At 38.4% G+C, this 17,603-nt stretch overlaps 1 pseudogene; it reads left to right on the plus strand.

Annotated features, from left to right (window-relative positions):
• Positions 1-16,194, plus strand: part of LOC101439997 (olfactory receptor 5F1-like) — a 48,432-nt pseudogene extending 32,238 nt beyond the window's left edge.
• The last annotated feature ends 1,409 nt before the right edge of the window (positions 16,195-17,603 follow it).

Below are 17,603 nucleotides of genomic sequence, written 5' to 3' on the forward strand. Positions count from 1 at the left end.
CGTTTGAAAATCTTGTTCGGGGCTCGGGATTCAAACAGAAAGCTCCCGAGTCTGGCCGGCCGTCAATAAACCATTTTTCCTTCTCAAAATCATTCCTGAGTCCTGGCCTCTCTATACTCAAATAATTGAACTTCTCTCAAATTCTACAACATTATAACTGGGTAAATTTAGCCTAAACCTATCATTGTAAATGTAAATTCTAAACTAACCTTACATTGGTTTATGGTCACTTCACACCTAGCCTCACCCCTTGCCTTTGCTTATAGTTATTTCATAGCAGTTTCTGTCCCTATAGCCCAGGAAAAAACAAATGTGAAACATCCCTGTCTCCTGTCCTACTGGTATTAGTAACTCTGCTTTCTCTCATAATTCCAAGTGTGAACTGAATTGCCACCTGATAAAATTCTTAATCCTTGGGGTTAAACATCCACTGGAGTTTTTATTATCTCTAAGAACTAAAAAACAAAGAAGGTCTCCTGCCTTAACTGTAGGGTTCCTAAAAGTGGCAATTCACGAGAGAAACCAGTGTCCCCAAAACTTCAATAGCTTCAGTAAATAAACATAAAATTAGTCTTGCTCATCCAAAATCTGCTAAATTCAAAGTAAAATATAAAGTTCTAAACCAAAAAAAAAAAAATGTATTAAAGCATTGGAAATATTTGATTATAAGCTATTAAAAAACAAAATTCTTGTGCAAAACTACATGGTCATAATGCAAATTAAAGAAAAAGCTTTCAGGAATCTTTCAAATGTTTTGCTATCACACTTATTTTGTAAAAAAATAAAATAAAAGTTTTAAATAACTAAATTATGTTTCTGTGTCAAACTATTCATGTCTGCCTATTTCCTCAAATTGTTAAAGTTAAATATGCAGTTATATAAGTAATATATATTTCTAAAACCCAAATTAAACTAAACAGTATGTAAAATAATACAAATTATAAGTAACATCAATAAGTTGGGTTTCTGTGTCTAACTCTATATCTGCCTATTTGCTCAGTGTATATCTTCATAAATCAGAATAATATTATCAAATTAACAAGTAAAAATTTTTTAAAAGCTCTATTCAAATAGTTAAAAATTAAATATGCAGTTATATATGTAAATAAATATTCCTGAGGCCCAAATTAAGCTAAGCAGGATAAAAATGTCATATAAAAATCTAATTATAAAAACTAATAAGGGCCTTCTCTTTGCAGTATGTCAAATTAAAACTATCTTCTAAAAAGGTTGGAAAATTAAAAATCAGTTTGCCCTGTAATTCCCCAATTTAAATCTTTTTAAAACAGCCTTAAAATATAAATAGTTAATAATCCTATTACCAAATTTCAGTAAGTAGAAAGGCCCATAAAAGCTAAAAAAAAATCTTTCCTAAATTACAAATAAATTATACAACTGTAATATATTTTGGAACCAAGTATTTCCAAAATTTAAAAATTATTCAGTTTCAAAACTTAAACAAAAACAAAAAAAAAATTAGCTTCCTGTAAAAAAAATTCCTTGCATAAACTATAATAGTTTCAATTTTATTTAGCCTGGGTGTAATCTCCCTTGATTTATAAAATACCCATTAAATAAATTAACATTGTATGTTCAAAATCTTTAAAATGATAAAAATTGTAAAGTCATATTAATAAAATTAAGCTAAAATTATGAATAAATAAAATAAACTTTAGTTAGTAATTATAATTTAATAATTTAAGGTATGTAGCCTATAAAGTGATCAATTATAACATTAATGGCAAAAAATAACTTCATAATACTAAAACTTGTCTAAAAGCCACCGCAAGGTCCATATTTAAGGAAATAACAAAAAAATTACCTTAATTCTATTAAAAATCTTCAATTTTAATTTTAACAATGAAAAAGTTTTTTCTCTACTACTAAAGTAAAATACCTGCTAGTATCTTCATAGTAAAAGTATAAAAAAATAAACAGTCATTTAATATATAATATGTTGCATTACAAATGTTTAAAAATATATATAAAATAAAAAAATAAACTTTAACATTGTCAAACTCTCTTGTACATTCAAACCAAGCCTTAAATACATTACAAGTTACTTCTCCATGTAAGTTATTAGCTAAGCTGGTCACTAACCCCTCAAATAAAAATATTTACTATATCAGCCTCTGGTTATGCTCCTAAAGTTAACAAAAACTGCATTGTAGTTTCAGGGTCCTGCAAGCAGCCATTAATAGCTTGGTACAGCCAAGTGTACAATAAATATTGCCTCCAAATTGGCACTATTCCACAGTGCCAGAGAGCACTGTGTACCAGGACAGTAAAATACTAAAAACTCTCCCTAAAATCAACAATGCTGCAACTTTCTCACTGTGTAAAAAACATGCTAAAACATGTAAAAAACATGCTAAAAACCATAATTACCAAGTTACTGTAAATAAAATGGAAACACAATTGGCATTATGGCCTGCTCCCATGAAAAAATAACATGTAAGGTATTACAAACCTAAAACTTAAAACTATTAATTGCAACACAAAATCCTTATGCATTAAATAATACATTAATTAATATTAAGTACTGTGCTTTTATCCTGTTTTAAATATATGCCTAATAATTATATTATCTTTTCTACTCTAAATCAGGTACAATAATACATTAAACATGTTAAATTCCTGGTAACTTTATTTTCTAAATAATTAATAAACACGTCTATTGTTAGAGGTTTGCAATAATTAACAAATTGTAGCTCAATTTCCCCTGATATGCATTGGGAAAAGGCAAAACCTCTCCTCTGTGTCTGAGGGCATGGCAGGCACTTTCCCACAGGTTAAACAAAGAAACCTCATAGAGAGTTATAAAGGGAGATAGAGATCTTCATCACCTACATATCAGAGGGAGATGGAGATCTTTATTCTACCTGCATATCAGAAGGAAACAGATGAAAACTTTCGCTATTTACATGTCCTTTAATCCCTACAGATGAAAAAATCATCTGCTCCTGTAGCATTCCCAAAAGCCATAAACTCCCTCAACCCCCTCCTACTACCTCACTTGGACCCTCAACCCCCCTCCCACTAACTATCATTTCCCCACCTAGGAAAGTTCTGTATAAATCAAGTTCCCCCTTTCAGGAGTGGGCTAAGTCTCTCTTCAGACACCCACCATGCTAGGCAGGGGAGCTGAAGTCTGTTCTTCAGATCACCTCTGTTGGGAGAGCTTCTCAATAAGTACATTTTCTGCCTGTTGTCAATCAGTCTCTGTGTACCAATGAATGTCGTTTTTCTCCAACATCTATAAAATAAAGTACAATCTTAGCTAAAAACAATAAGGCCACCAATGACTTGCAGATAGCCAGCTAATTGGTGCCAAGCTCAACCACCCTACTACTCTACTGTATGCTACTGTATAGCAAAAACATTGTTTGCTTGCTAGTAATGGGTCATTTGTTAAACAGTCAAAATTACCAAAAACTATACAATTAAAACCAAAGTATAAAAAAAAACTTTATTCTATTTTTGATCGCTCCCGCAGCTAAAAAAAATCTAAAAAATTTCCAACTCAGTGCACTAATCCTAAATAAAACCAACGGCCCAAAATGTGCCAATTCATGAAAAACACCTAGCAAAGCATGTAAGTGCCAATCATTAAACAGCCTAAAATATATCTGCAAAACAAAGCTAAGTACCTAATTACTGTTATCTATTACAATTTGTCTCTAAAAATAAATAATTTTTAAAATGTATATATATATTGTTCTCCACTAACTTTTAAAAAGAGTGCCATCTTTATAAATACCAAACCTTATCTATCTCTGTAATCCAATGTCCTCTTTTAAAAACAGGTATTCCAAATTTTTAATTGTTTTTTTCTTTCAAAATAAACATCTTACTAATTATATCAAAACTTCATCCAGCTTCGTACAAAATGCCAGATCCATTATCCTCCAGCCAAAATAAAATAACAAAGTTTTTACACCTTGTTAAGTAAAAACTACAACCTATAACAAAAAAAAAAATAGTTATGAAAAAAAAATCATCTCCCTTCAGCACCCCTTTGAAATTAAAAGTGCAAATTCTTTATGGGTAAAATAAAATCAATAAATAAGTCTAAAGCCTAACAAAAAAATCTACATAAGCATCAATAACCCCCAGAATAACTGCTGAGGGGCCCCACCCCCAGAACTCTACTGTCCAGAATAAAAAATTCTTCTAAAAACAAAATAAACCCCAAATGTTACCCAGAAACTTTGTCTTTGGGCCCTCACTGAAAAATTAATAACTAAAATGGTTAATCTAACAAACAGCCACCCACCTTATAACTCCAACAATAATTATGCCAAAACTTACCAAAATAAACTGTCATAAAGGGGGGTAATAATGTAGGCTATGGGTGGGGGACTGTTCATCTCTTCATAGATAACCTGACTGAGCTATGCATTTGGGACATGAGAACTGCAGCCCTGCCCTTGGTAACCATGACAACAACTCCAGCCCCAGAGAAATAGTTTAGGAATGCAAACCCTATAAACTTTAAATATTCAGGAAAAATGCAAACCAAATATGCTAAAAGCTTATCTAGAATATATGAAGTCCATGCTAAAAGTTTACCAAGACCTGAAAAATATATATTAATTCAAGCTTATTAAACACTGAAACAAAAAACCATTTGGCCCTTCTTCTGTATAAAAGGAACTCAAAAAACTTGTTCGGGGCTCAGATTTTAAATGAAAATCTCTGAGCCCAGCTCGTTGTAAATAAATCCTTTTTCCTTCCCAAAATTATTTCTGAGTCCTGGCTTTTCTATACACAAATAATAAAACTTCTCTCAACTTCTACAACAGTTCCAATGTTATCCATCGTTTCTTCTGTGACAGCCCCCACTTTTTAAGCTCTGTTGTTCTGACACCAGCTTGAGTGAAAGAATTGTTTTCACTTTCACTGGTGTGAATATGGTTGGGTCTTTCCTAGTGATTCTTACCACCTACTCTTACACACATTTAAGTATCTTTCATATGCATTCAGGAGAAGGGACGCATAAAATATTGCCAACTTGTGCCTCCCACCTGATGGCTAGAATTCTGTTCTATTCCACCCCCATCTATACATATCTGAGACCTAGTTCCAGTTATTCCCTGACTCAGGACAAGGTGATTTCTGTGTTCTACACAATGGGTATTCCCATGTTGAATCTCCTGATCTATAGCATTAGGAATAAAGAAGTAAATAAAGCTTTATGGAATATAATTATCAGGAAAATCCCTTTATTTCTGTGATTTTTTGGGATTAATTTTCTGAATTAACTAATGTGTTTAATTAACTTTCAAAGCCTAGTTTAAGCATGCAGCTTTTTATAATAATATTTTCAAAGTAAACACATTCTATTAATACTCAAGTATCTGCATCCAATTATTGCTAAAGTAGATTGCCAGGCTAATATATGATCAAGGGTACTTCCCTTATAATTATTCTGTATCTTCCAGGGACCTTCAAAAATTAGGGCATATTTGTAATGCAATCTTGCCTGCAAAAATAAGAGGAATAAAGATTTAGAGAAAAAGTTGCAAAGTCACATGAAATTAATCATTTAGGAGATTTTAGATAAGCCACTTACTTTTTTCCTTATGTATTTCTTTTCACCTTTTATAAGTTTATCACATATGTAAAATAAACCAGACATGCTTTATAGTAATATGTGTTTTTCCATTTTAATTTGTTGATATATCTTCTGGAGGGGGATGGTTAAATAAAATTTCAGGACTTTGGTTTTATTACAACTCTAAACTTCTCAGCTCTTATTTCTCTTTCCCCAACAACACACATATACATTCATTAAAGAATAAATGTGAGTTTTTGCAAAATATTCTACCAGGAAAATCGCTTCCTATTTAGAAAGTACCACTTAAAATTCCCCTTTCATTCTATTTTCTTCCCCTCAAAACTTCCCAGTCTCTCTTCTCCCTTTTTCTCAGACTGTCAAACACATACAAACAAAGCCACCTTCAGACCCACACAGAGCCATGCGAACACACACTCAGCTGCTTCAAAGAATTAATTGGTATGTATTTCCAAAGGAGGTAGATCAATTTTCAAAGGCTGACTCTGACTCATGTTTTCTGGCATATGGTTTTCCCTCTTTGTAGAAGCCTTCCAGCAGTTGGTAGTAAAGAATAATGGAAATCCATCTCAATATCAAAGCAAAGCAGTATTAATATTGAGGTACATAAAGAAATTTCACTTACATTGTATGTTTAAATGAAATGACCAAAATAGTGTACCATTATATATTAATATATCCATTCCTTTGTAAAACTTAGGGAGAGAAAGGGCTTTGTAAAGAAAATCAGTTATTTTGAGATTTGGGGTTTTGACATGTCTTACTTTGAGACATATTTTCTGCTCTCTAGTTTAGCTCTCCTAGGTCTAATTAATTTGGGGTTTTGACATGTCTTACTTAGTGACATTGATTCTTTTTTTAATTCATCAAATGTATGTGTTTTTAAGGAAATTTTAATGGTTTGTTAACTCATCATCACTTGTAAAATAGTATTTTTAATCTTCACATTTTCTTGCTTATTGCACAATGCATTTATATGAAAAGTGTTTCAAATGTTTTTGCTTATTTATTTAATGCAAAAGCAATTTACTCTTAAAAGTAATAAGAAACTGTTAATTATTATAGAGTATGTGTTTTCTTCATCTACTTCTTCCCTTAACATATGACAATATTTATTAACTCTCCTTTTAAAATGAAGTATTATTTTTGTTTATTTTTATACTTTCTCTCTTTTTAGTTTCCCCAGTCTTTTCTTTCACTTGGGTGTTTGAAATTACTGTATTTCCAGAATATATACAATGTTTTGTCTTTGCTCAATGACTTTTTTATTTTTTATTTTTTTGAGGTACTGGAGGCCTGGGTTTGAACTTAGGACCTTGTATGTGGGAAGCTGGTGCTCAACCACAGAACCACAGTGGCTTCCCTGAGTTGGTTTTTCGTTTTGTTTTGCTTGTTTGTTTTGTTTCTCAGGAGCCACTAGGAACCAAACCCAGGATCTCTGACATGGGAGGTGGGCACTCATTGACTTCCTGCCCAATGACTTTTTAAATAATTATCTCATCAAAATTAATGATATGACTTTGAACTCTCTACAGCTAAGCTCTGTTATGGTCATTAATTTCAAAAGATACTTGTTTACAAAACTTGTGAACATCACAAAGCTGGGAAATAAGCTAGCAAATTGCAAAGAATCAAGACCAGAGAATGACTAGGATCCAAGAAATAAACTGAACACAATATGATGATATTATTTAGAAATGAAGTGCTGCATTTAAACTGAAACGTGTACAAATTGCTCACTACTAATACATAAAAATAGTTTTTTAATTACTTTGTTAAATGTCAACTAAAATCTACCAAATAATTATCATGTTATTGTAAGTCATATGTTCTCTAAACAGTAACAATATAAAGCTAAGCCTCAGGTTTCAATTGAAGTAACAATCCCACTTAGTTCAAACTGATCAAATAAAATCAAAGATAGCATGTTAATTCTTAGTCAATGTGTTTTGGAGAATAGAGATGAACAATATTATGTCAAGAAGATAGTACCCAAAATGTTTATGCTTCTTAAAAAAAAGATAAAATGCAAAATATTTGAGATGATATGAGGATATTTAATGTTTAGGTTAGGAATACAGAAAGGATGTCATAGCTGTAATGAAAACATAAACTAGATATCAAATGGAATGTGAGGCGTCAGAAAGCAGAAATGCAATCATTTGTTCTTTATTTTTGTATAATTTATTGCTTTTAAATATATTGATGACTAACTGTAATGACATAGCTTCATTCCTCAATTTTAGTGCCCAAGAGAGTCACATAATGTGGAATTATAAGACAGTAAAAATAGAAATCAGATGCAGAGCAACATGCAATAAGTTTATTTTTAACTATGCCATTGTCAATGTGATATTTCCTTATTATCCTAATTAGTAATCCCTACTTTTTGATGAAGGAAAATAGAAATGTGAGGAACTTTTGTAATGTTTTGAATATGTCTGTGATTCCATCCTTTTGATAAAGCAAACACTGAGGAAAATTGTCAAAATCAACTTGCATAGAATTCCTTAAAACAATCAAATATTTGAAACAACCTGATTAGAATTTATCTGAGGAAAAGTTTCTGAAATTCATTGAGATGAACTAGTGTATGATGTTGTAACTTGGTCCATTCCCTTCCCACAGTTATGCAGAATCCTTGAAAATCACCCATTTCACAACAATGGAAGCAATTTAACACAACATCCTTGCAATCACTCAAGGGTTGCAACTGAGTTTGAAGTACTCAAGGATGTCTATCCTAGCTACCCAGCACAGCACTGATATTACTTGACCTGTCTGGCAAATCCATGGGAAATTTCAGTTACAGGGTGTTGTTATTACTTTCAGTCAGAGCTCAGTTTGTGTGAATAATCCTGTTCCCAGGGTAATTGTCTAAGAAAGACAGCAGCGTTTTTTAACATCACAACTGTCTGCTTCTGCAATACCCAATGGAGAAAGCAAGAGCCTGGCCCTAAACTTAAATGGAAGATCTTAAGAATTAGATGGTCTTGGGGATTTAGAAAAGTCAGAGAATATCCCTTGAGATCTATGAAGCTTGCCCATGTACAGGGATGTGCACTTGCCCAGGGAAGACCTGAGAAAACCCCAGTCTCTCATCCTTGCCTGTCCTAAAGCTCTGCACATGCAGAGGGAGAGCATTCAAGTTGAGTTGTGAACTGCCTGAGCATAGAAAGTATGCCCAAACACACAAATTTTCCCAACCCAGCTTCTGGAAGGCATGGGTCAGGGCAGCTGCAAGACCAAAGACCATACCCAGCAAAGAGTCAGATATGAGCTTTACTGGGATTTATGAGTGGGAGAGGATCTGGCAGTGGCAGACTGAGCAATGAAAGTAGTGCTCCACCATAAGGGGCAATACAAAGGGTCTCAGAACAAAGGCATTGCATAACAGACTTTCTGCTAAGGTCACATGAAGCATGTAAATAGGGTCTCATGATGTTACTGTAAGAAGGAGGGGTGCAGCCAGGAGAAAACTACAGTCTGTGGTAACATCTATATATTCTTTTTCAATTCTGGAAAAGAGTTACTAGTAAACATAGTATTATCAATATAATGAAATAACGTTACAGTTTTCTTAAACATGGCCAGGTCTTTTGCCAGGAGGCCATGACATGGTTGGGTGTGCACATAGCCTTGGGGAAGTGCTGTGAAAGCCCATTGCTGGCTTTCCCATATGAAGGCAAAAGTATGTTGGTTTGACTTGTCTAAGGAGACACTAAGTAAAGCAAGATTCAAATAAAATTATAGTGACATAACCAATACTGATTTCTTGTAATAAACCAGCAATGTTTGGGACCACTGAATATAGTGGTGGAGTTACTTTATTTAATTCATGATAATTACTGTCTTGTGCCATATTTCATCAGGCTTTCATACTGGTCATATAGAGCTATTAAAAGGGCTGTGGGTAGTTATTATTATTCCCACCCTTTCCAATTCTTTGAATGTAGCCTAATTCCTTGGTGGTCTCCCAGGAATACGTACAGTTTAGTTGCTATAATTCTTCAGGGTGAAGGCACCTTTACCAGGGACCACTTAGATTTTACTTTTAGCACCTTCTTTATTACTGCTCATTGAAGCCAGAATTACCTTATGGTAGTTTGTAATGTGATATATTGGAGAATGTCAATTCCTGAGCTAAAATCAGGTATAGAGGAAATATACTAATATGGCCTGTGCATAAAATCAAACTTATTCTATATCCAAGTATGCCTAGTTACCAGAAAGCCAATTGAGAGGCATAAGCTCTACAGGCTTTGGATAAATGTGTTAATTCAAGCTTACCTGAAATGTGTGGGATATGTGTTAATTGAAGCTTACCTGGAGGATATATGTTAATTCAAGCTTACCTGGAATGAGTAGGGTATGTGTTAATTCAAGCTTACCTGAAGGATATGTGTTAATTCAAGACCTGTCTGGTACTCAGATAAACACTTGAAACTAAGAAAATTAATTTTTTAAAAAAGGTCCTTTTGCATATAAGCACCATTTGACTCCCCACTCCTACATCCTCTGTATAAAAGGGACTCAAAAATCCTATTTGGGACTTGGTATTTTTATTAGGACAGGAGTCTGCTGAGAAAGGCACACTATTAATAAATCTTCCTTCTCAACTTCTCATGTCCTGGCCTTCAATACCACTTACACCCAACTTCTATCCTACAACATCTCTGGGGGCTTGTCCAGAATACACTGAGAAGACCAGAGGCAGCAACAGTTGATTGCCAATCCTGGCAATCTCCAAAAAGGTTGAAAGGGCCCAGGCAAACCCCACCCTTGGGCACCACTGAACATCCCTTAGTCCAGAAAGAGGTTGTGGACTCTGTCAGAGTCCTCCCAGAGAAACCAGAGGCACCGGAGTGTTCAAAAGAGACCCTGAGAACAAAACAAGGAACTCCATATGCCAGATGTGTAAAACCACACAGGGGCATAGCTTAGGAAAAGCCTAATTCTGAAAAATAAGGATAGAAGCCTGATCAGCTTCGAAGAAGACCCCAGTACTTCTGAGGAAAAATGAGGAAGCCATCTTCTCTAGGTCCAAGAAAGGATAGGAGGGAGGGTGGTTGTGTTCGTGCAATTGTGGAGACTGTGTGAGATGCAGAGACACACTTCTGTGGGGTGAGTGTGGAGTCCTGATCCACAGTTCCATAGAGACCTCATCTGGTCAAGGGCAGTCTGGAGGGCCTCTCTGAAAAGGGACCCACTTCTGAGTCCTCTACTGACCACCTAAGACTAAGAGGTGCCATAAGTTCCCATGAGGGACATAGCCAGAAATGAATGAAGCAAAAGGCTGGCTTAGTGTTGTATAGCATCAACACAGGGTGGAAACATGGGAAACACTCAAACTAGGACCCTGTTAGGTTGTATGCTGAAACACTTTCCCTGAGCATTTCATGGAGATGTATAGAGTATAAAGTTCCAGTCAGGAAAGCATAGAATGTTTTGTGAATAAGATGGCTGATTTTCAGTGTGGGCTGGCCCCAGGAGGGCACCTTTGACCCCCAGATCATCTGTAAGGTCCACAATGTAGTAATTGGAAAACCAGGGCACCCTAAGCAGTTCCCCTACATTGATGCCTAGCAGGATACTATAAGTCAAAGTTTGTCCTGGTTAGGAAAATGTACAACTAAACAAGCCAGGATTTGCCTGATACAAAAGCCCAGAAGTGGGAAGCAGCTGTAGCTCAACTGATAGAGCATCCAACTATCATATAAGAGGTCCATGGTTCAGTACCCAGGGGTCTCCTGACCTGTGTGGTGAGCTGGCCCACATGCAATGCTGCCATGCACAAGGAGTGCCATGCCATGCAGGGGTGTCCCTCATGTAGGGGTACCCCACACACAAGGAGTGTACCCCACTAGGAGAGCCACCCCATGTGAAAAAAGAGCAGACCACCCAGGAGTGGCACCACACACACAGAGAGGTGATGCAGCAAGATGACGCAACCAAAAAAAGTGACAGTTTCCCAGTGCCACAAGACAAGAATGCAAATGAACACAAGAAGAACACACAGCAAATGGACACAGAGTACAGACACTGGGGGGTGAGGGAGAGAAATAAATAAAAATAAATCTTAAAAAATATTAAAAAACCATCAGTGTTGTCCCAGGAACCAGGCCAAACAAGCGCAAAGGGTCCAGAAAAAGTGAGTCCCAGATCCAGTGCCAACTCACCCATTCTAGCAGGGCCAGACAAAAATGACCTCCCTCTGCCTATGAGATTGCTCCTACCACGCCAGTGCTGAGGAATGGGCATGCTTCCCCATCACCATTGCCCCTAGGAAGTGCATCCACACCATCCCAGCAGCTGTTTTTGCTGCCAGCCCCATGGGAAGTGCATCCACACTGTCCTAGCAGCTGTCTTTGCCACCACCATCCCTGGGAAGTGCATTACACCATCCCAACAGCTGTCTGACACCATCCAGACTTGGAAGTGCATGCCAGCTACCCCCATAGCCATCTACCCTAGCAGCATAATGCCGACCTTCAGTCAGGAAGGAGTGCCTGACAGATGACAACTCAGATCATGGGGAACCCTGGGGACAGGTGGAGCAGGGAGAAGGGTCACCCTATAGGTACCTCCCTGAGAAGTCTGAGCTCCAATTTATTATGATACAGATGGCCAGATTCAAGGAAGAAACCGAATATTTATATACCAGCCCTTCAATACCACTGACCTCTTTAACTGTAAAAGCCACACCCCACCATACTCAGAGATGACTCAGGCCATGACAAACCTTTTTCACTCAATCAAACAGACCCACAAGCCCACCTAGGCTGATTGTAAACAGTTTCTCATGACCTTACTCAGCTTCAAGGAAAGAATGCCACTCACACAAGGGACTCTAAGCTGGCTCAAAAAGCACCCATCTGAAGGAACCCTGGACAGTAACCAACATACCTGCACACAGTTCCCAGACAAGGAGCCCCAACAGGATCCCAATGACACAACCAGGTTCAACAAGGACTAGAAATTTTCCATAGGGCCTTAGTTGAAGGGTTCAGAGCTGGGAGTCAAAAAGCAGTAAACATGGCAAAGACCACCCAAGTACAGACTCTTGATGAAAGTCCTGCTGAGTTCTATGAGAGACTGTGTGAGGCATTTCATGTATACATGCCCTTTAACCCAGATGCTCCTGAAAGCCAAACAATGGTCAATGCAACATTCATTGCCCAATCACAGGCTGACATCCAAAGAAAGTTAAAGAAGTTAGATGGTTTCACAGGTATGAATATTTTCCAGCTCATGGAGGTAGCCACCAAGGTTTACGTCAACTGCGATGTAGAAACCAGGAGAGAAGAAAACCGGAAAATGAAAAAAAAGAAAAAAACCCAGACCTTCTCACAGCAGTAATAGTCAAAAGAAGCAATACTGTGTCAAAGAAAATAAACAGGGAAGCCCCTGTCTCAAGGAGGGGGCCCACCCCTAGGGCGAAATCAGTGTGAGTACTGGAGGGAGGAGGGTCACTGCAAGCAGGACTGCCCCAACAGGCCACTCGACCCTGTTGCCCCCACATCAGTGACTAAAGCATTAGCCAGGAAAGCAAGCAGAGCATCGCAAACTAAACCCTGTGTTTGCAAAAATTCAGAAGGAAAACCTGCAAATCAGCTCATCAAACTTGCAGGAAGAGAGGACTCTGCTGGAGATTATGAGGACAGATCGGGCTCCTATTCACTCAGCCTCATGGAACCTATGGTCGGAGTCCAAATTGGGGGCTGCACCACGCATATGATGGTCAACACTGGGACTCAACACTCTGTAATGACCAATCCAGTCAGGCTATTATCAAAAAGACAAGCCATTATCGTAGGGGTAACTTGTAAAAACACCTAGCAGCCCTGCCTTCAAGCCAGGACCTGTAATAACATTGTGGGTAAAGAAGTCACTCACAAGTCCCTGTATCTCCCAGAATGCCCAGTCCCCCTCCTGGGTGGGACCTACTGCCTAAACTACAGGCTCAAATTACCTTTGATGTCCCAGGGCAATCCACATTAACACCGGGACCACCAAACCCTACAAAAATAGTGCTAACCCTTCCTGTACAGGAAGAATGGAGACTGTTCTGCCTCAGCGAAGCTGGCCAATCTATGGCCACACAGCTCCCCTTCATAGGTATAACAGAAGTATGGGCACAGGGCAATGCAACAGGGATGGCACATGCCATTCCTCCAATTATTATTGAAATTATTATTGAAATTATTGAATTATTGAAATAGTGAGCATAGAGCAATATCCAGTTCCACATGAAGTGCAAGAAAAAATCCAGCTACATATTCAGAGATTGCTGAATGAAGGCATACTAAAGCCATGCCAGTCTCCATGGAATTCCCCAGTTAAAAAGGCTGTTGGGGATTATTTCCCAGTCCAGGACTTGCAAGCAGTCAACTCAGCAGTAATAACCCTACATCTCGTGGTCACCAACACTTATACTCTCCTCAACTTAATACCCTCATTGGCAGTCTACTTTTCATGCCTGGATCTTAAAGATGCCTTCTTCTGCATTCAGATAGCCCTCTGGAGTCAACTGATTTTCCCCTTTATGTGGGATAATCCAAGCTCTGGCAAAAAGCAAAAGTTAACCTGGACACTACTCCCTCAGAGATTTCAAAATGTGCCCACTATTTTTAGACCAGCCCTGGCCAGTGATCCCAAATCCTTTAAATCAGAAAGCCATAATTGTTTTCTCCTCCAATATGTAAATGATCTCATCCTTGGAAGTCCCACCTACCAAGATTGTGTTAGCAGAACCCATGCCATCTTAAAACAAAGGGGGTATTGTGTGTCCAAGAGAAAAATTCAAATCTGCCTACCTCAGGTCAAAAGTCTAGATTAAAAAGTAGCACAGGGACTCAGTGAATTGGGACTGGAAACAAAGGAGGAAATCTGTAGCTTCCCTGAACCTAGCATTTACCGAAAGGTGTGAGAATTCCTCAGAGCAGCTGGGTTCTGCCTCATTTGGATCCCCAATTTTGGGATCCTCACGCGTCATTTGTATGGAACTACAAAGGGGGGAGATCATGATCCCCTGCTCTGGGAAAGACCACAGAAAGGTGCTTTCACTGCTTTCAAGCAGGCTGATGGGAGCACTAGGCCTCAGGCTTTAAGATCTCAGTAAACCATTCTACCTATATGTTCATAATCATCAAGGTATCATAGTAGGAATACTCACTCAATACCTGGGTTCCTGGCAAAGACCTGTAACCTATCTATCCAAACAACTGGACACTGTAGCCCAGGGATGACCCTCATGCCTGCAATCTGTAGTAGCTGCAGCAATGCTAACACTAGAAGCCGTAAAATTAACTCTTGGGCAGCCTATAATTTTTTGGGAACTGCATGAAGTAATCACAATCTTAGAAGTCAAAAGACACACTGGCTTACTAACAACCACCTGGTTAAATATCAAACCCTATTACATGAAAATCCACCTGTCCATTTGGAATTTAAAAACACTGAATCCTGCTACCCTGCTACTCATAGAGCTGGGGGTTCCAACCCTAATTGCCTGGAAACATAGCAAGAAGTGTATTCCAGCTGGCTGGACCTCCAAGAAGAGCCACTACCAAGTCCTGACATGGAGTTTTTCATGGATGTAGCTTCATTCAGGGCAGTGACTGGCAAGAAGGATATACTGTAGTAACCTCTGAAAGCACAGTGGAGGCCTAGTGCCTCCCTGATAACACCTCAGTATAAAAAGTCTAACTCTTTGCCCTCACCTGAGCCCTACAACTTGTGGCTGGGGCCAAGGTTAACATCTACACAGACTGCAAATATGCCTTCTTAACCCTGCACATGCATGAGCCTACAAACAAAAGGGACTCATTAACTTGGGAGGAAAGAGCATTAACTATGGTACAGATTCTGGAATTACTAGAAGTTTGGGAGCCCATAAAAGTTGCTGTGATGCACTGCAAGGGACACCAGACAAGCAACAGCCCCATTGCTCAAGGAAATTGGAAGGCAGATGGTGAAGCAAAAGAGTGGCATGGGAAGGATCCCTATCTGAAAATCTGACCACTGCCCTCATTCTACAACCTCTTAATTATCAGAAACTCCAGTATACACTGCCTGCTGTCATCCTACAGCCTCTGAATCACTGGAAACTGCAATATACTCAAGCTGAAGAGAATGGATATTCTCTGAGAGGGGGACACAAGGAGCAAATAAGTAGTGGACATTGCCCAATCACAGAATAGTTGTGCTTCAAATATTAGCCACAACCATAGTTCAGGACTACCACAAAAGCACACACTTGGGAAAAACCCATCTTAAAGAATTGTTAGAAAGATTCTCCTACATCCCAAGTCTAGCCGCTATCACTCATGCCATATGAGTGACATATGCAAATAATAACACTTGCCAGGGACACACAGGAGCCCCAGGAGTCCAAAGAATTGGCAATATGCATCTCAAAAATCTGGTAGTTGATTTCTCCAAAATGTCACAATTCAGAAACTACAAATACCTCTTATTCCCTGTTTGCACCTTTTCTTGGTCAGGTGGAAGCCTTCCCCACTCAGACCAAAAAGGCTGAAGAAGTTGCCAAAGTTCTTCCTAAGGAAATCATTCCTCAATATCGGTTACCCTTCTCAATTGGCTCTGACAACTGACCCACCTTCATCTTTGAAATCACTCAAAAGATTGCCAAAGAACTGTGCATCCAGTGGAAACTGCCTACCACTTACATCCTCAAATCTCAGGAAAAGTAGAGCAAATGAACCATACAGTAAAAACTTACATTGCCAAGATTTGTCAAGAAACTGGACTAACGTGGGTGCAAGTACTCCCAAGTGCTCTCCTCCAAATTCAGGCCAGCCCAAGCTGAAAGCTAAGACTAAACCCTCATGAAATTTTCTTTGGGAGGCCCTCCCTTAATCTGAAATATAGAAGGGGATCTCAGACAAAGAGGAAAGTTATCAGTAGTTCAGCAAAATGATCAGCTTAGGAAAAACCTTACAAAACATGCATCACTGGGTCCAGGAAAGTGACCCCATTAGCTTAAGCAGCTCCATACACCTGTAAAAGCCAGGAGATGCAGTCTGGGTCAAAGACTGGAAATCAGCTCCACTAACCCCTCAATGACAATGACTCTATCTTGTCATTTTATCCACCCCCAGTGCAGTTAAAGTAGCTGAAATCACCGGGTGGATACAACATAGCTGGGTCAAGCAAGCTGCCCCAGAGTCCTGGACCTGTTTTCCAGATACCCACAATTCAACCAAACTCATCTTGCAAAAGAACAAAACTGCTCCAGTCACACCCCAGAAACTGACTGGTTCATGCACAGCTGAAGATTGAGGATGCAACACCAAGCCCTACTCCAGTCACATCCCAGAAGCTGACTTGTCCATACATGGCCAAAGGTTGGGGACAGAACACCATGCTCTGCTCCAATCACACCCTAGAAGCTGATTGGTCTATGCATAGTCAATGAATAAGAATCTAGTTTAATCCCAGTTACAATGCTTCTTCGGTTATTTTCTCTACTCCAAGCCCTGACCCTTCCCTGGTCCCAGGTTGGCATCACAGAGTGTAAGCCACATATCCAAGTGTGAATGGGTACCCATGACAGTACCACATTAATATACCATAGCCATTCCACCTGTAAACGTCATATAACCACCTTCTAGTTTCAGGGAATCTCCTATAGTGTCTGTAACATATCCAGCCAAATAACCTGCTATGACCACCAGCCCCCAACAGTCTCCCATAAATGGGAAATAAGAGTGTTTAATAAAAATAGGGAGCTACTTAACTCCACTCCAGTCACTAGCCAGAAACAACAAGTGTCCCTCCTATGTGATGCATATCAAGCTATACACTCCAGGATACCATGGAACATCTAATGTTAAGGGCTTAGCTGGGAGCAGAAATATACTCATAACAATAAGTATCTGTGCACTCCAGAAATGAAAAATGCAGCTCTAGGAGGGAGCTTCTGATGCAAATACATAAGTATTTGTCCCTACTGGTCCTGTGCACCTGAACCACCTGAAATACAGACACAGACAAACAAACA

This window comes from Dasypus novemcinctus, chromosome 10 (genome assembly GCF_030445035.2).
Source record: "Dasypus novemcinctus isolate mDasNov1 chromosome 10, mDasNov1.1.hap2, whole genome shotgun sequence".
Lineage (NCBI taxonomy): Eukaryota > Metazoa > Chordata > Mammalia > Cingulata > Dasypodidae > Dasypus > Dasypus novemcinctus.